We start from the raw sequence: 20,354 nt of genomic DNA on the forward strand, positions 1-20,354 counted from the left end.
TTATTTCTTTTTTTTAATCGTCTGTGGGGATTTATTATGCACAAATTGGCTGCTTTGCTTCCCATATTACAATATTGACCGCACTTCAAAAGTATTTCGTTAGCTACAAGGCAGCCGGGACTCGCTGAAAGAGAACTGAAAGGCACTACATAAAAGTCTTTCCAAATTGAGGGTGAACGAAATAAGCTTCCGCAGGGCATGTCATTGCGTCCAATCCTTCTTTATTAGACTGTAGCCTCCCGGACACGACGGGGGAAATATGTACCGTCCTCGCCCGGGATGAAGAGGTGACACTGACAGCAAAATGTCAGTGTTACAGAAAGAGTATTCAGCTGATGAAATGTGCGCGCACACACACGCACACACACACACAGAGAAATACAAGCAAACTCCGGGAATTAATGCAAGGGCAAAGCAAGCATAGAAACATGAGCCAAAGACGGAAGCGTTTAGAAAACAGCCCTGGCCTCGGCGTCTCTTCCCGTCACGTTAAAAGGACAAGCTAAAACAAAAGGCAGTTCATATAATCTTTCTCCAGAACTTTAGCGCTTTTTACCCCAACCAGACATCTGGACCCACCCTGATCTCCCACAACTTCCAAAGACTGTTAATTAAAACCCGCTGATTTGCGAGGGGAATCCAAACCTAAACCTGCAGTCAAAATATTAGCGCAATTCCATCACAACAGACAACAATGTTTCAACAAATAAACTTGTCCGACGTCTCGAAGGAATACAGTGGGTGTCAATCGTTTTACAGTGCAGTCTGTGTGTTACCTCGGCAATGCTGGCGGATGGAGCCTTCGCCTCTCCCCTACGGGAACATGACAAGAAGTCGAACCGATTGCCCTTCTCCTCCTCTCCAACCTTCACCTCGGCGCCGACCCTGAGAAAGTTGGCGAGCGGCGACTTTTTACCGCATGCAGTAAGACGCCGGCGAGAATCAGACCTGGTGTTTGTTTCAAACGACCGCACAATCACCCCCCCTCACCGACAGCTCCGCCCCCTCCCCGCTTATCATTCCTAACGTGTGAGATGTCGCCAGCGACACCCTATACCCCGCACCCCCACCCCCGGCACAGGCAAGAAACAAATCGGCCTCAATCCTGTTGAGAGGGGCAGCTATTTAAAGAAACATCGCCCCGTCTGCACTGTAACAGACAGGAACAAGCACTTTCACTCCAGGAGGGAAATTTCCCAAAGTGTAATTTCCAAGCTTAAATTGTACGCCATTCTCAGGAACTTTGGGTCTATTTTATGCAAAGTGTGTTATTCCTTACGTGTGTGTGTGTGTGTGTGTGAGCGGAAGTGGATAAAATCATAAATGGCATATTACAAAATGTGTACCTGATGGGGCTGAGGCGGGTTCGGACCTCTTGCCGTGGACACCATCTCAGTTAATAAATTAGTGGAATTGGTTTAATATTGTCACTTGTACCGAGGTGCAGTGAAAAACTTGTCTTGCATACCGTTCGTACAGATCAATTCATTACACGGTGCACTGAGGTAGTACAGGGTAACACGATAGCAGAATGTAGAATAAAGTGTTACAGTTACAGAGAAAGTGCAGTGCAGGCAGACAATAAGGTGCAAGGTCATAACGAGGTAGACTGTGAGGTCAAGATAAGATAAGCTATTTATTAGTCACGTGTACATCGAAACACACAGTGAAATGCATCTTTTTTGCATTACTGAGAATGTTCTGGGAACAGCCCACAAGTGTTGTCACGCTTCCGGCTCCAACATAGCATACCCACACCTCCTAACCCGTACGTCTTTGAAATGTGGGAGGAAACCGGAGCACCCGGAGGAAACCCACACAGACACAGGGAGAGAACGTACAAACTCTTTACAGACAGCGGCGGGAATTGAACCCGGGTCGCTGGCGCTCTAATAGCGTTACGCTAACTGCTACACTATGGTGCTGTACATCTTATCGTACTAGGGAACCATTCAATAATCTTACAACAACAGGATAGAAGCTGTCCTTGAGCCTGGTGCTATGAGCTTTCAGGCTTTTGTATCTTCTGCCCAATGGGTGGGGGGAGAAGAGAGAATGTTAGGGGTGAGTGGGGTCTTTGATTATGCTGGCTGCTTTACCAAGGCAGCGAGAAGTATAGACAGAGTCCAAGGAGGGGAGGCTGGTTTCCGTGATGTGCTGGGCTGTGTTCGCAACTCTCTGCAGTTTCTTGTGGTCCCTGGCAGAGCAGTTGCCGTACCAAGCTGTGATGCATCCCGATGGGATGCTTTCTATGGTGCATTGATAAAAGTTGGTGAGTGTCAAAGGGGACATGCCAAACTTCTTTAGCCTCCTGAAGGAGTAGACGCACTGATGAGCTTTCTTGGTGGCTTCATCCTCCAGTTTGTGCCATGATGTGTCTGGAATGTATTCTGGGAAAGTTTGGAATAAATTGAGAAGAAGGGACAGGAAGGTTTTTTTTGGGGGGAGTGGGGAAGCCAGTTATTTGGTGTCCAATTACAAAATTACTCTGAATTGCGACTACGCAGGATATTTGTCTGAATTTCCTGACAGGGAGGAAATTTGGGGTGAATGTTCATCATAGGCATCTGCCTGGGGGTCAAGGTGGATGGATGGATGAATAGATAGATAGATAGATAGATAGATAGATAGATAGATAGATAGATAGATAGATAGATAGATAGATAGATAGATAGATAGATAGATAGATAGATAGATAGATAGATAGATAGATAGATAGATAGATATCTGCAGATCTATGTTCCAGTTGTCAATTGGATCTGATGGAACCCCTACCGGGGTCTTGTCCAGCGTGAAGACTCCAGTGCACATCATTCAGGTCTACACAATCCTCAGTGGCCGGGTTCAGTGGACCATCACAATTGAGGCCACTTCCCCCATTGCAACCGTCTTCCACCTTCACAGCTGTAGACCTGCAGCCTTTCACTGCCTGCTCTGCCACTGAAGAATTTTTGGATCATTCTCTGCGAACGTCCCCCCCCCCCCCCCCCCAAGGAGAGAAACGGGAGGGAATCTCAGGCAAAACTTTGGGGTGGATGCAATGACTGCATTTCTTGGCATGGCACCTGCCTGGTGGTCCTTACTGGCACTTGTAATCTTCAGGGCTGTATCGGGTTACTTGTCTTGAGCTCCTTGCCACTCGCCATTTACTTGCAGCCTGACTCTCAAAGGAAGATGTGGGGCGCGTTCCTCTTTGCCACCTGAATTGGTGGCCCAACCAAACAGCTGAAATTTGAAAGCAAAATACCACAGATGATAGAAATCTGAAATGAAACAGAAAATGCTGGAAACACTCAGCAGGTCAGGCAGCATCTGTGGAGAGAGGAACAGTTTACATTTCAGGTTGATGATCTTTGATCAGAACTGATAGCCCCATCAGATGTAAAGAACAACTGCCAGTCTCCCACAGTATATAGGAGATACAAGAGACTGCAGATGCTGAAATCTAGAGCAACAAACAATCTGCTGGAGGAACTCAACGGGTCGAGCAGCATCTGTGGGGGAGAAGGAATTGCTGACTTTTCAGGTCAAAATCCTGCATCAGGACTCACGGTCTACAATTTGAAAAAACTCCACACAAATTCCAAGCACGCATGTCTTTTTCAACAAGAGTAAGAGAGAAAGGAAAGAGGGAAAATGAGTGCACACACAGACAATGAGAGTGAGAAACCACAATGTGATCAAACAGAGAGTCCAAGTAATACAGAGAAGCAGGGCGAATAGCAAACAGGCAGTGAATGTAAACCGGTGCTGGTTTTTCCTGACATTTACATACAAATAACCACACAATATAACAACACTGCATCTGCTTTAAGTGACATCTGTAGATTATTAACTGGTTTCCATGATTAGCTTCATTTTGACTTTGCTTTACCCCCTGTATCAGTATTTGTCATTGCTATTAATTTAACTAATTTCCTGCGTTGTCATTCTCCACAGTCTCTCTCTGTTTATTTGCGTATTATTAACACTATCCTAGAAATTGGGTCCATTAAAGCCTATTTTTAAGCCCAAATAGTACATAAAAGTGGTTTTAGATGAGGCCAGTAACAATTTATAGGTAACATCAAGTCTATTGGGAAACGACTGCGTACTGAATAGCTAGCAGTGCTGGTTTATTGTACTTAAAGGGACCCTGCTAAAATTGAGACACCTGAAAGGACAGCTCCAGAATTGACTACAAACCTGTCCAATCACGTTCTAAAGTCCAAGGGGTATGCCACAAGTAGGAGGAGGTAATTTTCTCGGCATTTAGCTACTGATACTGCTGCTGGTTGCACTGCATTACTGGAGGGGCCAGTGTTGCCCATGACTGACCACTCAGAGTGGTTTGGCGACCTCGAAGCAGGAGGCAAAGAGGCTTCTCTCGCAGTGTCTCCAAGGACACTATGTCCAACGCAGACGTCTTTGATGATCAACGTGTTCACAGGATCAGGTTTTCCAAGGCCATCATCCCAGGAATATGAGAAATGCTGTAGGAAGACTTTTAGCCACACTCTGCAGAATGGATTGCTTCTACGGTTAAGGTTAAGGTGTCTTTGGCTTTTAATTTAATTGGTTAAGCAACATCTGTGGAAAAATAAACCAGTAAATCTTCCGGGTCAGGGATCCTTCGTCAGAACTGGTTTCTCGTTCCACAGATACTGCTCGGCTGGCTCAGTTCTTCCAGCATTTTCGACTTTGTTTTAGATTCCAGCATCCACAGTTTTATTTCCCTTGACTTTTAATTTCCTGGCCAAAGGATCTTTCCAAGCAGCCACTGCAAATCTCTGTAATGTCTCACAGTTTGCTTCTCACCACAACATCAGAGAGGTCCCCAAGCCACAGAAGGATTAATTCAATAGCCCTTGATTTCGGAGGTGACCAGCTGACATCTTGGGCACTTGGATTTGCCACAAGTGCGGGCAGCCATTGACTGCTCCCGTAAGACCCCCCCATCAGTCACCAGAACCTCTTCATCTCAGGAGTGTTTTACACCTCAATGATCAGGTAGTTGATTATCCTCAGAGGAACACAGAACGTAGAACAGTACAGCACAGGAACAGGCCCTTCGGCCCATGATGTTGTAACAAACTGATTAAACTAGTAATTAAACGCCTACCTAAACTAATCCCTTCTAAGATAAGATACCTTTATTAGTCACATGTATATCAAAACACACAGTGAAATGCATCTTTTGCGTAGAGTGTTCTGGGGGCAGCCTGCAAGTGTTGCCACGCTTCCAGCGCCAACATGGCATGCCCACAATTTCCTAGCCCGTACATCTTTGGAATGTGGGAGGAATCCAGAGCACCCAGAGGAAACCGATGCAGACACGGGGAAAACATACAAACTCCTTTCAGACAGTGGCCGGAATTGAACCTGGGTCGCTGATGCGGTAATAGTGTTACGCTAACCGCTACACTACCATGCCTGCCCCCACCAGTTACATATCCCTCCGTTCTCTGCCTATTCATGTGCCTATCTAAGACCCTCTTAAACACCTCTATCGTGTCTGCCTCCACCACCACCCCTGGCAGTGCATTCCAGGCACCCACCACTGTGTAAAAAAACTTGCCCTGCACATCTCCTTTGAACTTCCCCCTTAAGTGCATGTCCTCCAGTGTTAGACATTTCTACCCTGAGGAAAAAGATACCAGCTGTCTATTCTGTCTACGCTTCTGATAATCTTATAAACTTCTATCAGATCTCCCCTCAGCTTCTGCCATTCCAGAGAAAACAACCCAAGTTTGTCCAACCTCTCCTTGTAGGACATGCCCTCTAATCCAGGCAGCATCCTGGTAAACCTCTTCTCCACCCTCTCCAAATCATCCACATCCTTCCTGTGATGGGATGGAATACTAAAAATGCGGCAAGTGATCCAGATACTCCAATAGAGTCCCCGATGGTCACAACATGTTTCTGGGAAGTGAACATGGCATCTTCATCCTCAGGATGATACAAGGAACCACCTGGAGGGATTGTTCCTGAGGGACAAGGGCTACGCTCCACAGCCACTGAGCGCCATCACAACAAGAGACACGCAAGTGCCAGAATCATGTGGAATATGATATCTGATCGCGAGGTCCTGAGGCTTGCATCGTTCTGAGGGAGCATCCTACAGTGGACACCGCACAGGTGCGGCATTGTGCGCTGCACCCTGTCCGCAGACGGTCGCTGGTGCCGGGGGAACAGCATCCAGGAGACCCAGAGCCTGAAGAACATGTGGCCCTGGCTGAAGAACAGCGGGAGTGAGAGGAGCAGGAAGACCACCAGGAGGAGACCCAGCAGAACACCAGCAGCCTCAGCTTCCAGCAGAGTAGAAGCAGTGGTGGGGAGAGGCTTGACTCGAGGGGCAATGAAGGACTCCCTCATAAAATGACGCTTCCTATAAATGTCCCCATTCCAGACCCTTTGACCTGAAACACTCTGTTTCTCTCTCCACAGATGCCGCCTGATCTGCTAAGTGTTTCCAGCATGTTCTGTCTTATTTGGGACCAATATAGGTCCTGTTTTAGCGAAAGATTTTAGGTGTACGCAACCAAGGGGATATTTTGAACATCCTTATGACCAACTTCATGTTTTCTTTTGCAGGCAATTTGCCTGGGCATTCTTGCTATGCACGACACATGTTCAGTGATTTGGTGAAATCCAATTTCTAGGCAACTGTGATTTTCTTCCATTGAACCTGTTTTTTAAAACCTAACAGGGTTTATGACTATTGTGCAATTAAGTTCCTGTGTTTACATTATCCAGGAACCCAGGAGCTGTTTTATTTGCTGTGTAGTTAAAGGAACTTATTAACAAATAAATTAGATTTTGAAATTTATCGCTGGTTCAGATATGTTTGAGGTTACCTGGCATCGCCCAAGCAGTTAATGATCAACAGATATTGTTTAAGGCAGATGCAATGTTGTTATATTTTGTGTTTTATTGTCAGGAAAATACAGCACTAATTGATATTCACCACCTGTTTGGAGCTCACCCTGCTGTTCTTTGTATTACACCTGCTCTGCACTTTCTCACTCTTGGTATCTGTGTGACACTTGTGATTTTCCTCATCCTGCCTCGCCTTCTAATGGTTCAAACACTCAGAATTTCCACGAAGCCTCTTCAAACTGCCCGTCGGTGGAAGGTTGTCAGAAACCCTGGAAAAATGGCATCACTTGCTCCTCCTACACCTCACATCACCCGTCCCTGTCACAGATGGTAGAGTGAAACACCATTTGGTTTCAGAAGCAGGCGGAGATATAGAGAAAGGCAGAAAGGAAGCAGGTTGACACATAAACACATTAATATTTTCCCAATGCCTCAACATCATCTGGTATTATGGAATTATACCAGGGAATTATGAGACCATTGTCCAATCTCAGGACAACTTTTCCAATCTCCAGCCATAGGGAGACAATTTACTGCAATACAATGAATCCCCATGACAGAGCTGGTATTTGTATGGGGAACTTGCAATGAATTGTCCTGTGCCAAGGAGGGAGAGGTGAGACAATGACTACCACTCCTGGTTACCATCACTCAGTGCTCCTTCCGCAGAATGTTGCCTCAGCTTTGAATGTGTATTGGCCTGGGGTTGGTGGTGATGCTCCCATGGTTAAGTAGCCAAATGCCGCTCAATGTCGTGGGGGTTAGCTTCGGAAGCAAGGTACCATAAGATCCAGAGTCGATAGTATGGATTCTCATATCTCGTATGACCTATGACGTAGATGGAGACCACCCAGCCCGTCAGGTCTATGCCGGCTCTCAGGGTGATTCCATTCCCCCATTTATTTCCCTCTAACCTATTCTCTCTCACACACACCCTATTAACAACCCCTGATTTTCCCACCAGTCACCTACACCAGAGGTAATTAACAGTAGCCAATGAACCTAACAGTCAGTGAGTTGTTGGGATCGTGGCCATTGTCCTGTTGCCTGGTTGGCCACAATGGAACTAACAACTTGTTTCACCAAACACCTCTAATAAAGTTAATCACTCCAAGACATTTCACTGCAGCATCAGGCCACATCAGGGCAAGTGAAGGAAGCAGAGAGGGAGAGAGATTTTAAGAAGGAATATTAGAGATTTTAGAAGATGTGATTAAGCGAGAGAGGATGCAGAAAAGGTTCACAAAGATGTTGTTGGGACTGGAGGGCTTGAGTTATGAGGAGAGACTGGACAGGCTGGGACTGTTCTCCCCGGAGTGAAGGAGGCTGAAGGGTAACTTTATAGAGGTTTATAAAATCATGAGGGGCACTGATAAGGTGGATGATCCCAGGGTAGGGGAGTCTGAAACAAGAGGGCACAGGTTTAAGGTGAGACGGGAAAGCTGAAGGGGACCTGACAGGCAGGTTTTTCACACAGAGGGTGGTGGGTATATGGAACAAGTTACCAGGGGAAGTAGTAGAGGTGGGGACAATTACAACATTTAGAAGACATTTAGACATGGATAGGAAAGGTTTTAGGAGGATATGGGCTAAATACAGGCAAATGGGACTAGCTCAGGAAGGTCAGCATGGACACATTGGGCCAAAGGGCCTGTTTCCCTACTGTATAACTCTATGATTATGAGTTCCAGAGTTTAGGATTTTGGCAGCTGAAAGCATTGTTGCCTGTCATGGAGAGATTAAAATCAGTGCTGCTGAAAATGCCAGAGTTGAAACAGTGACGGAGGATACCAGCTTGACTTGGATAAGAATGGTTCTGATTAAGTATCTTGGCCAGAAACCTAACTGGAGGGATTCCTGGGGCTCCAGGAAAGATGTGCACATGCTATGGAGACAACAGCACATTCAAAGGGAAAGGAGAGGACCAGGGGCCAGTGGGTAGAAGGCAAGGATAGAAAGTTCAAAGAGTGTTCTTTTTATTGAGGACAAGGCGTCATAGAGTCATAGAGTATTACAGCACAGAAACAGGCCCTTCTGCCCATCTAGATTTCTGAACAGTCCATGAACCCATGAACACTACCTTGTTATTTCTCTTTTGCACGATTTATTTACTTTTGTAACATATAGTAATGTTTATGACTTTATGTCTTGCACTGTACTGCTGCCTCAAAACAACAAATTTCACGACATATGTCAGTGATAATAAACCTCATTCTGATTCTAATTCTGATTCTAGTCTGTGCCGACCTGACCTTCTGCCTCGTCCCATCTACCTGCACCCGGACCATATCCCTCCAAACCCCTCCCATCCATGTCCCTATCCAAACCCCTCTTAAATATTACAATTGAACCCACATCCACCACTTCCGCTGGCAGCTCGTTCCACACTCGCACCACCCTCTGAGTGAAGAAGTCTCCCCTCAGATTTCCATTATATATCTCACCGTTCACCCTAAACCTATGTCTTCTAGTTTGAGTCTCACCCAACCTTCAGGGGAAAAGCCTGCATGCATTCACCCTATCTATACCCCTCATAATTTTGTATACCTCTATACGATCTCCCCTCATTCTCCTACACTTCAGGGAATAAAATCCTAACCTATTCAGCCTTTCCCTATCACTCAGGTCCTCAAGTCCCGGCAACATCCGTGTAAATTTTCTCTGCATTCTTTCAAGTTTATTGATATCTTTCCTGTAGGTAGGTGACCAGAACTGCACACAATACTCTAAATTTGGCCTCACCAATGTCTTGTACAACTTCAACATTACATCCCAACTCCTGTACTCAGTGCCCTGATTTATGAAGGCCAAAGTGCCAAAAGCTCTCTTCATGACCTTATCTACTTGTGACACCACTTTCAAGGAACTATGGATCTATCTTCCCAGGTCCCTTTGTTCTCATGCACACCTCAGAGCCCTACCATTCACTGTGTAAGTCTTACCCTGGTTTGTCCTCCCAAAGTGCAAACTCACACCTGTCTGCATTAAATTCCACCTGCCATTTTTCAGCCCATTTTCCAAGCTGGTCCAGATCACTTTGCAAGCTTTGATAGCCTTCCTCGCTGTCCACTATGCCCCCAGTCTTGGTGTCATCCTCAAGTATGCTGATCCAGTTTACCACATTATCATCTAAATCATTAATATAGATGATAAACAACAACAGACCCAGCACCGATCCCTGCGGCACACCACTAGGCAGCAGATGTAAAAGGGACGGGAGCGGTTGTAGCACCTGGATAGGGAGAACCATTAACCACATCAGCTAACGGCAGCTGGGGAAGATGTTTAGTGGGGAAAAGGTTAAGGGAGCAAGAGGCAGGTCCATGGGATGGCACGATGGTACAGCAGTTAGTGCTGCTACTTCACAGGTCCCGAGACCTGGGTTTATTCCTGGTCAGTATGGAGTTTGCATGTTCTCCCTGTGACCTTGTCAACCCCTTTAAATCTTTCTCCCTATGGGCTTCCTCCAGGTGCTCTGGTTTCCTCCCACATCCAAAAGATATGTCGGCTAGTAGTTTAATTGGCTGCTCTAAATTGCCCTCAGTGGGTAGGTTGGTGGCAGGATAATTGGGGGGTGGGAAGGGGTTGTTTGATGGGCATGTGAGAGATGTTACCAGGTTACTGACAGGAATGTTCTGAAATCTAGCATAGACTTAATGGGCTGCAAGGCCTCGTTCTCTGTCATGAGAGACATGAAATGTGAGGATATAAGGTCAGCAATCAGAGGCCATGAGAGTAATTATCAGATAAAATAGAGAGAGGTTTAAATTCACAGCCAGTAATGGGGCACTCTTGAAGAAGATTGGCTGGTGGGGGTTGATAGAGAGTAGAAACCATTTGTTCATTTGGATTTGAACTCATTGACAACAGAGTTGCTCGTACACATTGGAGAAACTGAGTCTAGAAGAGATAAAGAGGTGGGGTTTAAGAAATGGTTTACACTCAAGAAACAAAGCTATGGGGTTTCTATGCATTTCAGGCTGATCCAGGAATACCCGGGGCAGCAAGCAGGTATGCAAATGCAGAACAAGGTCCAATATTGCTTTATATTGCCCAACTAAATATGTCAGACTAAACTCCTTGGAATTAAGGGGGAAGTGAAATGAGGCTGTAGCTAGATACAGAGTAAACAGAAGTACTAATGGGGACGTGAAAACCAGTGCAAGTGTGGGTGTAGTTCGGAAATTTGTGGTGACTGGACGGCCAAAGGCTAAACCAATGGAATCTTAGGGCAGGGTTTTCTTCTATGGGTGGAGACGGAGACAGAAGGAAAAGAGGAAGGGGATGAGCAAAGAGTGATACAAGGAGGTGGCCCCATTTGTGATTATGATGGTAGGAGTGGTGAAGGCACATGGGGGGGGGGGGGGGGGCGGCACAACTAGTAGGGTCACTGCCTCGCAGTGCCAGAGACCCAGGTTCAATCCTGACCTCGGATGCTGTCTGAGTGGAGTTTGCATGTTCTCCCCATCACTGTGTAGGTTTCCTCCCACATCCCAAAGACACGTGGGTTGGTAGGTTAATTGGCTGCTGTAAATTGCCCCCATTGTGTAGGTGAATGCAGGGAGTTGATGAAAATGTAGGAAGAATAAAAATTGGGATTAGGATAGGATTAGTGTAAATGGGTGGTTGATAGTGTGGGCTCAGTGGGCCACAGGGCTTGTTTCTGTGCTGTATTTCTCTATGACTCAATGAGATGTAAAGATTAAGGGACTGACTCTGAATATGGGTTGGGATATTGATATGGAGGGAGAGATTAATAGAGTTTATGGGAGTACCAAACTCAGCCCAGGAAGCCTAGTGAATTGAGACAGAGGTTGAAATCAGAGAGGATGGGTAGTCACTCAGTTCAAATAAAAAAAGAAAGCTTCAAAGTTGGGTTTGTGAGGAGGTGATTAGAATTGGAAATGAAATTGGTTTATCATTGTCACCTGTACCGAGATACAGTGAAAAGCTTTTGTTTGTGTGCCATCCAGACATCATTTCATACGTAAGTCTAGTACAAGAGGGCACGACTTCAGGATTGAAGGGCGTCCATTCAGAACAGAGATGCAAAGAAATTTCTTTAGCCAGAGAGTGGTGAATCTGTGGAATTTGTTGCCACGGGCGGCTGTGGAGGCAAAGTCTTTGCATGTATTTAAGGCAGAGATTGATAGGTATCTGAGTAGCCAGGGCATCAAAGGTTATGGGGAGGCGGGGGAGTGGGGCTAAATGGGAGAATGGATCAGCTCATGATAGAATGGCGGAGCAGACTCGATGGGCCAAATGGCCGACTTCTGCTCCTTTGTCTTATGGTCTTATAAGTATATCGAGGTAGTAAAAAGGAAAACGGGAGTACAGAATAAAGTGCTGGCTGGGTGGGGAGAAGAGAACGAGGATTCTGGATGAGAGGTTGGAGGCGTGCTACAAGGGCTTGTTCTCAGGGGATGACAGAGTGCTGAGGTGTGGGAGGCTGTGATTTGGTGATGAGTGCAACATTGCCACCACAATGGTCAGTGTGGAGCAAGTGGTCCAGCTTAGTGGGAAGGCTTTGCTTACAGGGAACAGTATCACCGCCCCTCAGCCAGAGATCTGTCCAGGCCCCATTATCCATGGTCAGCAAGGTGGTGCAGTAGTTAGTGCTGCTGTCTCACTGCCACAGGGACCTGAATTTGATGCTGACCTCTGGTGTTGTCTGTGTTCTGCTCGTGACCACGTAAGTTTCCACCAGGTGCCCTGGTTTCCTCCCATGTCCCCAAGATTTGCTGGTGGTTTCATCACCCATTGTAAGGTGCCACTTAGTCTAGGCATGCGACTGAAGAAGCAAAGGGAGTTGGTGGACGTGGTGGACAGAATAATGGCAGGGTCACAGGGGAGAACGGAAGAGGAGTAGCACTGAACTGCTGGGACCCAGCATAGATCAGATCCTGCAGTGCTAAGTAAGGGCTTTGTTCACACCGACAGATATTCCAGAGAGAGCTATGGAGATGAGACATCATACAATGGCAAGATCCACAGGATCAGAGGTTTGGAAGGAGAAGAGATTGGCAAGGTCTTCCTTGCTGAGTAGGAATGTTCACCTTTCCCATTGTTTCCCGTCACCTTTCCCCGTTCCCTTTCCCACTGCCTCTGTTGGGCTCTATTCCATGTCAACCCCCACCAGCCAATCTTCTTCAAGAGTTCCCCACCCATCCCATAAGGTGTCCATTCAGTGCTCAGCTTTGATCCTCGTATTTCATATCCCTCATGACAGAGAAGGAGGCTTTGCACCCATCAAGAAGCAGCAACAATAGGTGTCCCAAGGATGCAGAGGATACCAAGAAAAGGATAGAGAGAGGTTTCAGGTTTGTCCATACCTGTGTGAGGAAAAGTAAGACAAACATTAAAGAGTTAAACAGTTTGGGGAGAGAATTTAGGAAGATACTCAAGAAAGGAGATTGGCATTAAACAATGCAAGGAAGATAAACTAGGCGGAATTCTATGGTTTGGTTATAGCATGGTTGCAAGTTGTTATATTAAACGTGTAATTGTTTGCTTCTTGCCACAGTTAATGCTCATTGCTCTTGCTCTTTCTGGATTGGAAGCATAATGCAACGTTATTTTAATGACCATATTTTATTGGTAATTGAGGAAAATTAAGTGGGTGGCTGCGTCATTGTGTGAGAGTGATGGCTGACTCTGGCTCCACTGAGAGACTACTTTTTTAACCCTTTGCATCTTGATCTTTGTGCAATTATGCTTCTGGAACCTTTCCCCCACCCCCTCCTCAACCCCCACCCCATCATCACTCCGCATCAAGTGCTGCATCTGTTGCTATAGTAAATGAAATATTCTTATACTTGGATCAGCCACTATCAGGCAGGAAGCACAGCTCAGTAAGGCAGAATGCATATTGAAGGCAGGATTTATCTCGACCCAACATTGCAACAACCCCCATCTCACTTCATCTTTGCAAAGCTCTACCATTGTATATTCCAGACGATTTTTCTCCTTTGTTGTCACCCAAGGCCCTGGGGCAAGTCAAAAATGTCAGTCTGACAGAAATCTCAGTGCTGATGAAAGGTCTCAGCCCGAAATGCCGACTGTTCATTTCCATCCAATAGATGGTGCCTGACCTGCTGAGTTCCTCCAGCACTTTTTGTGTGTTGCTCAAAAATCAAAATGTTGTGGGTTCAGGCCCCACTGAGGATTTATTGAGTTCTTAATCCATGCTGACACTTCAGTGCAGTGAAGGTTCCATGGCATTATTCTGGAAAAGAGCTGGGGAGCAACCCTTGGTATCCTGGTCAATTCTTCAACCAGCACAACCTAAATAGATTCATCAGACCATCTCTGTTTGTGGGATCTTGCTATGTACCCACATAGCTGCTGCATCTCCTCCATTACAACGGCAACTGCACTTCATGACTCTCAAACACATTGAGGCATCCTGATTTGGTGAAAAGTGCTTTCTTTGTACAAAGACTCTTCCTTGCCAGCCTTGAAAAGCTGGGTGCCTCACTTCAAGCTTACTGCAACTTCTTTGTACTTTCTGCATACAGTGAAAAGTAAGTACTTGCATCTCTTCGCAGTAAGGACACTTAGCAACCTTAGGATACCTTGACGCACACTTCATGGCCAGTAAAATACCTTTGAAGAGTAGTCACTGTTGTGGAGAGCTCACTGATCTCAAAATGTCTCAAAGTGATCTCAAGGCACCTTGGCTCAAGCATTGTAGGTAACTCACGGCTAAAGTCAAAGTGCCATTTACAACTGCTGGACAAGAAAGTTGCCCCAAAGTGTGACAGAATTCAAAACTCTGATAAACGAGTAAGATTTGGAGTGAGAAATGGTAGGTGCTCGAAGACAAAAGGGACTTGCAGATGCAGGAATCTAGAACAAAGAAACAGAACGATGGAAGAACTCAGCAGGTCAAGCAGCATCTGTGGAGGTAAAATGTGTAAGTCAACATTTCAGGTCAAGACCCTGATCGGGACTGGTATTGGTACTGGTATTGGTATTGGTTTATTATTGTCACTTGTACCGAGGTACAGTGAAAAACTTGTCTTACAAACCGAACTTACAGGTCAATTCATTACACAGTGCGGTTACATTGAGTTAGTACAGAGTGCATTGAGGTAGTACAGGTAAAAACAATAACAGTACAGAGTAAAGTGCAACAGCTACAGAGAAAGTGCAGTGCAATAAGGTGCAAGGTCACAACAAGGTAGATCATGAGGTCATGAGGTCATAGGTCATGGTCCATCTCATTGTATAAAGGAACTGTTTAATAGTCTTATCACTGTGGGGTAGAAACTGTCCTTAAGTCTGGTGGTAGGTGCCCTCAGGCTCCTGTACCTTCTACCCGATGGAAGAGGAGAGAAGAGAGAATGTCCCGGGTGGGTGGGGTCTTTGATTATGCTGGCTGCTTCACCAAGACAACGAGAGGTAAAGACAGAGTCCAAGGAGGGGAGACTGGTGTCTGTAATGTGCTGGGCTGTGTCCACAACTCTGAGAGTTGGGACTGAGGAGAGTTGGGACTGAGAGGAAAGAGAAAAGATTGCCAGTATATAGCAGAACGGGGAGGGGTTGTGGGATAGAGGCTGGTGGATGATAGGTGGAACCAGATAGGGAGGGAAGGATGGGGGAGGGGGAGGGGATGGGAACAGTGAACAGAGGGAGTAGAAAACTAGGTGGACTAGGTACTCGTCAAGTGAAATCTCTCTCTTGGTTGTGCATGCAAAATTTTAGCACCTATTATTCAGTAGTATCACCATAGCAACAGGATGGTCAACGATTTCTATTAGACAATAGTGTGATAAGCAAAGCCCTTCTGAAGTTGAGAGTACGTGGCTGAGACCCACATTAAGGAGAGTTTGCTTGCATCAAATCAAATTATAAATCTTCATACCTTTTACCACCATCTATTGCTGATGCAGGGTTTCGACACAAAATTGACAGCTCCTTTCCCCCGCCACAGATGCTGCCCGACCCACTGAGTTCCTCCAGCAGATTGTTTGTTGCTCCAGATTCCAGCGTCTGCAATCTCTTGTGTCCCCATCATCTACAGCCCATCACTAATCCCCCAGAACTGTCAAAGTCAACCACATCACTGCACTGGATGGACCAGGAAAAGACGGCAGATTTCCTTCCCTGAAGTCAGATGGGTTTTTGCAACAAACCAGTAGATTCATAGCCATCATCACTGACTTACTTTCCAAATTCCAGATTTACTTAATTACCAGAATTTAAGTTCCCCAGCTGTTACAGTGGATTTGAACCCATGTCTCCAGAACAATAGCACAACTCTCTGGTCATTAGTCCAGTCACTTAACCACCTCACTTACTATTTCTGTCAGTTAGTTTTTGACAGCTCTAATACTCAGGTGTCAGGTTGACTTAAATTGCTTCAATGAGATGACTGACTGGGAACAATTAATCTGGCAGCAGCTGTATTTTGTAGCCACTTTGCTGTGATTGCTGGGTTGATTTTCTTCAGGGCATACAACTTAAATGGAATATCTTATTGTGAATCTGAATGAGGTCAGTTATTAACAATGGAACAAGGTGAATTACCCCCTCCCCCCACTCCACTTTGTCTGATGTACATTTGCTTGACATGAGTCATTGCGAGCTAAAAAAACATGCTCGTTTTGAATGAAGGCAACCTCCTGAGTGCCAATCAAGATAAAATGAGAGAGAATAAGATGCAAATGCTGGAACTGATTGCAAAAAATGCTGGAAATACACAGCCATCTCAGCTACTGAAAAGAACAAAGACGGGTTAACAATCCAGGGACAAGCAAATCCTTCATTGAATCGTGGAATTGAGAGGGCACAGAATGCCATTCATTCCATTGAGGCTGCACTAGCTCCTAGTACAGCAATCTCATTGGTCTCGTCCAATCTTTCCCCAGTTATTCTCTCCCAAGTGCCTATCCAATTAGCTTTTGAAGGGATAATGCATGTGGGCTCCACAAGGTCCCTCTGTCTCTGTGCATCTTCAGAACTGTGCCATTGAGTCCTATTGTCTCACTTCGTGCTGCAAAAACAAGATGCTGGAGGAACTCAGCAGGCCATGCAGCATCTGTAGAGAAAACCAGATGGTCAACGTTTCATCTGCAGTCTGTTTCTCTCTTCATACTTTCTGCCTAAACATATCACATCACACTTCTCTGTATTAAATTCCAGCAGCCCATTCTCCTCGTCCATTTATATCTTCTTGCTGTCTATTACTATCCTCCTCACTGACCTTGGGCACAATTGTAAGGCTGAAATTTTACTTCTATATAGTCAAAGAAATACATACGGACCCTGTTCTTCTAAGAAGGCCCCATCCTATGTGGTCCCTCCAACACATGCAAAGCCTCAGTCTTCCCTCAAGGCTGTGGTGGAGGAGAGTCTGCCAACCCACCTCCTGCTGGCTTGCTCCCTAGCATGGAAGGTCGGGGGACACACAAGCTGGCATTGGTCCTGGTTCAGCAGCCCGACACCAGGAGCACAAACCAAGGCCAACTACACGATGGTCTGCCTGAAACCTCCTGGTTTTCCAGCAGTCGGAATCATCCCTCATTGAGCGTTCCCCATTAGCAAACTCCAAGGTCCAGAAGTATGTGTTGTGGATGAAATCAGGTAAGGGTACGATCTACTTAAAGGAACTATGGAACACTATCCCAACCAAACCTCTTGTACACACACTGTGTGAGGTAACAAAACCTAGCTGGTGTGTTGTTAATAATACAAATGAGATTGCTCAATGCAGATAGTAACAATTATAATGCATCAACCTGTTGATTACAAATATTGCTGTCGTTTATGTGAACTCTGTATCCACACTTTACGGACATATTTTCCACGTATTTAAGTTTGTTAAATAAAAGGCTCTTGAGCATTTCAATGTTTGCCATTTGAAGGCACGGATTAGTTACAGCTCAGGAACTTTTATCAGCCAAAGGAAAGGGACAGCTTGTAAAAGTAAAAAAAAACATGTTTATCTTATCTTCATTATGATATTCCTTATAAATTTATATTAACTTTGTAATCTGCAGGTTTACTGCGTTTGTTAACTCTTTATTATACTAAAGGCATGTTGTATCAACGGAGAACAGTACAGCATAGTTCTTTGCTTTGGCCCACCATATCTGCACTGACCAAGAATTCATGTCATCTGCAAATGGTCCATATCCTTCTATTCCCTGCCTGTTCGTAAATCCGATGGCGGAGGGGAAGCTGTTCTTGAATCATTGAGTGTGGGTCTTCAGGCTCCTGTACCACCTTCCTGGTGGTAATAACGAGAAGATGGTATGTCCCGGACGGTGAGAGTCCTTAGTGACGGATAACGCCTTCTTGAGGCACCGCCTCTTGAAGATATCCTCAATGGTGAAGAGGGTTGTGCCCGTGATGGAGCTGGCTGAGTCTACAACCCTCTGCAGCCTCTTGTGATCCTGTGCATTGGAGGCTCCATACCAAGTGGTGATGCAACCAGTCAGAATGCTCTCCACTGTACATCTGTAGAAACTTGTAAGAGTCTTTGGTGACAGACCAAATCTCCTCAAACTCGTAACAAAGTAGAGCCACTGGTGTGCCTTCCTCGTGAATGTGTTGGGCCCAGGATAGATCATCTGAGATGTTGATGCCCAGAAAGTTGAAGCTGCTCACTCTTTCCACCGCTGGCCCCTCAGCGAGGACTGGTGTGTGTTCTCCCAAAATCCCCTTTCTGAAGTCCACAATCAAGTCCTTGGTCTTGCTGATGTTGAGTGCAAGGTTGTTGTTGCGACACCACCCAACCAGCAGATCTATCTCATTCCTGTACGCCTCCTCATTGCCATCTGAGATTCTACCAATCGTGGTGTCATGGGTGAACTTATAGATGGCGCTTGAGCTGTGCTTAGCCACACAGTCATGAGTGTAGAGAGAATAGAGCAGTGGGCTAAACATGCATCCTTGAGCTGCACCTGTGTTGATAGTCAGAGAGGAGGAGATGTTATTACCGATCCGCACTGACTGTGGTCTCCCTGTAAGGAAGCCGAGGATCCAGTTGCAGAGGGAAGTACAGAGGCCCAGGTTTTGAAGCTTGGTTGCTAGTACTGAGGGAATTGACTTTAATGGAAATTGGTATTGGTATTGTTCTATTATTGTCACTTGTACCGAGGTCAATTCATTACACAGTGCAGTTACGTTGAGGTAGTACGGAGTACATTGAGGTAGTACAGGGTAAAAACAATAACAGAATACAGAGTAAAGTGTCACAGCTTCATAGGAAGTGCAGTGCAGGTAGACAATAAGGTGCAAGGTCATAACAAGGTAGTTTGTGAGGTCAAGAGTCCATCTTATGGTATAAGGGAACTGTTCAATAGTCTTATCACCGTGGGGTAGAAGCTGTCCTTGAGCCTGGTGATATGTGCCCTCAGGCTTCTGTATCTTCTACCTGATGGGAGAGGCGAGAAGAGAGAATGTCCTGGGTGAGTGGGATCTTTGATTATGCTGGCTGCTTCACTGAGGCAGCGAGAGGTATAGACAGAGCCCATAGAGGGGAAGCTGATTTCCGTGTTGTGCAGGGCTGTGTCCACAACTCTCTGCGGTTTCTTGTGGTCCCAGGCAGAGCAGTTGCCATATCACGCCGTGCTGCATCCAGATAGGATGCTTTCTATGGTGCATCAATAAAAGTTGGTGAGTGTCAAAGGGGACATACCAAATTTCTTTAGCCTCCTGAGGAAGTTGAGGAGCTGGTGAGCTTTCTTGGTCATGACGTCTACATGGTTGGACCAGGACAGGCTGTTGGTGATGTTCACTCCTAGGAACTTGAAGCTCTCAACCCTCTCAACCTCAGCACCATTGATGTAGACAGGTGCGTGTGCACTGCCACCCTTCCTGAAGTCAATGACCAGCTCTTTTGTTTTGCTGATATTGAGGGAAAGATTGTTGTCATGACACCATGTCACTAAGCTCTCTATCTCCTTTCTGTACTCTGACTCATTATTTGAGATGCTGCCCACTACAGTGGTATCATCCACAAACGTAGATGGAGTTAGAGCAGAATCTGGCCACGCAGTCATGAGTAAATAGGGAGTAGAGTAGGGAGCTGAGGACACAGCCTTGTGGGGCACCAGTGTTGAGAATAATTGTGCTGGAGGTGTTGCTGCCTATCCTCTCTGATTGTGGTCTGTTGGTCAGGAAGTCAAGGATCCAGTTGCAGAGGGAGGTGTTGAGTCCCAGGTCTCAGAGTTTGCTGACAAGTTTGCTTGGAATTATAGTATTGAAGGCGGAGCTGTAGTCAATAAACAACAGTCTAACGTATGTGTCTTTACTGTCCACATGCTCCAGAGATAAGTGTAGGGCCAAGGAGATGGCATCCACTGTAGGCCTGTTTCAGCGGTAGGTGAATTGCATTGGGTTGAGGTTTTCCGGGAGGCTGGAGTTAACAAGATAAGATATCTTTATTGGTCACATGTACACCGAAACACACAGTGAAATGCATCTTTTGCGTAGAGTGTTCTGGGGGCAGCCCGCAAGTGTTGCCACACTTCCAGCGCCAACGTAGC

At 45.9% G+C, this 20,354-nt stretch overlaps 1 protein-coding gene across 1 annotated transcript in view; it reads right to left on the bottom strand.

Moving 5' to 3' along the window:
• Window positions 1-968, bottom strand: part of LOC127571710 (ETS domain-containing protein Elk-1-like) — an 83,745-nt gene extending 82,777 nt beyond the window's left edge. The window contains exon 1 of the mRNA XM_052018328.1: window positions 777-968. The gene's annotated coding sequence lies outside the window, so the exon portion shown is untranslated. The remainder of the gene's footprint in view (window positions 1-776) is intronic.
• Window positions 969-20,354: the final 19,386 nt, after the last annotated feature.

The sequence above is a fragment of the Pristis pectinata genome, chromosome 6, assembly GCF_009764475.1.
Source record: "Pristis pectinata isolate sPriPec2 chromosome 6, sPriPec2.1.pri, whole genome shotgun sequence".
Classification (NCBI taxonomy): domain Eukaryota; kingdom Metazoa; phylum Chordata; class Chondrichthyes; order Rhinopristiformes; family Pristidae; genus Pristis; species Pristis pectinata.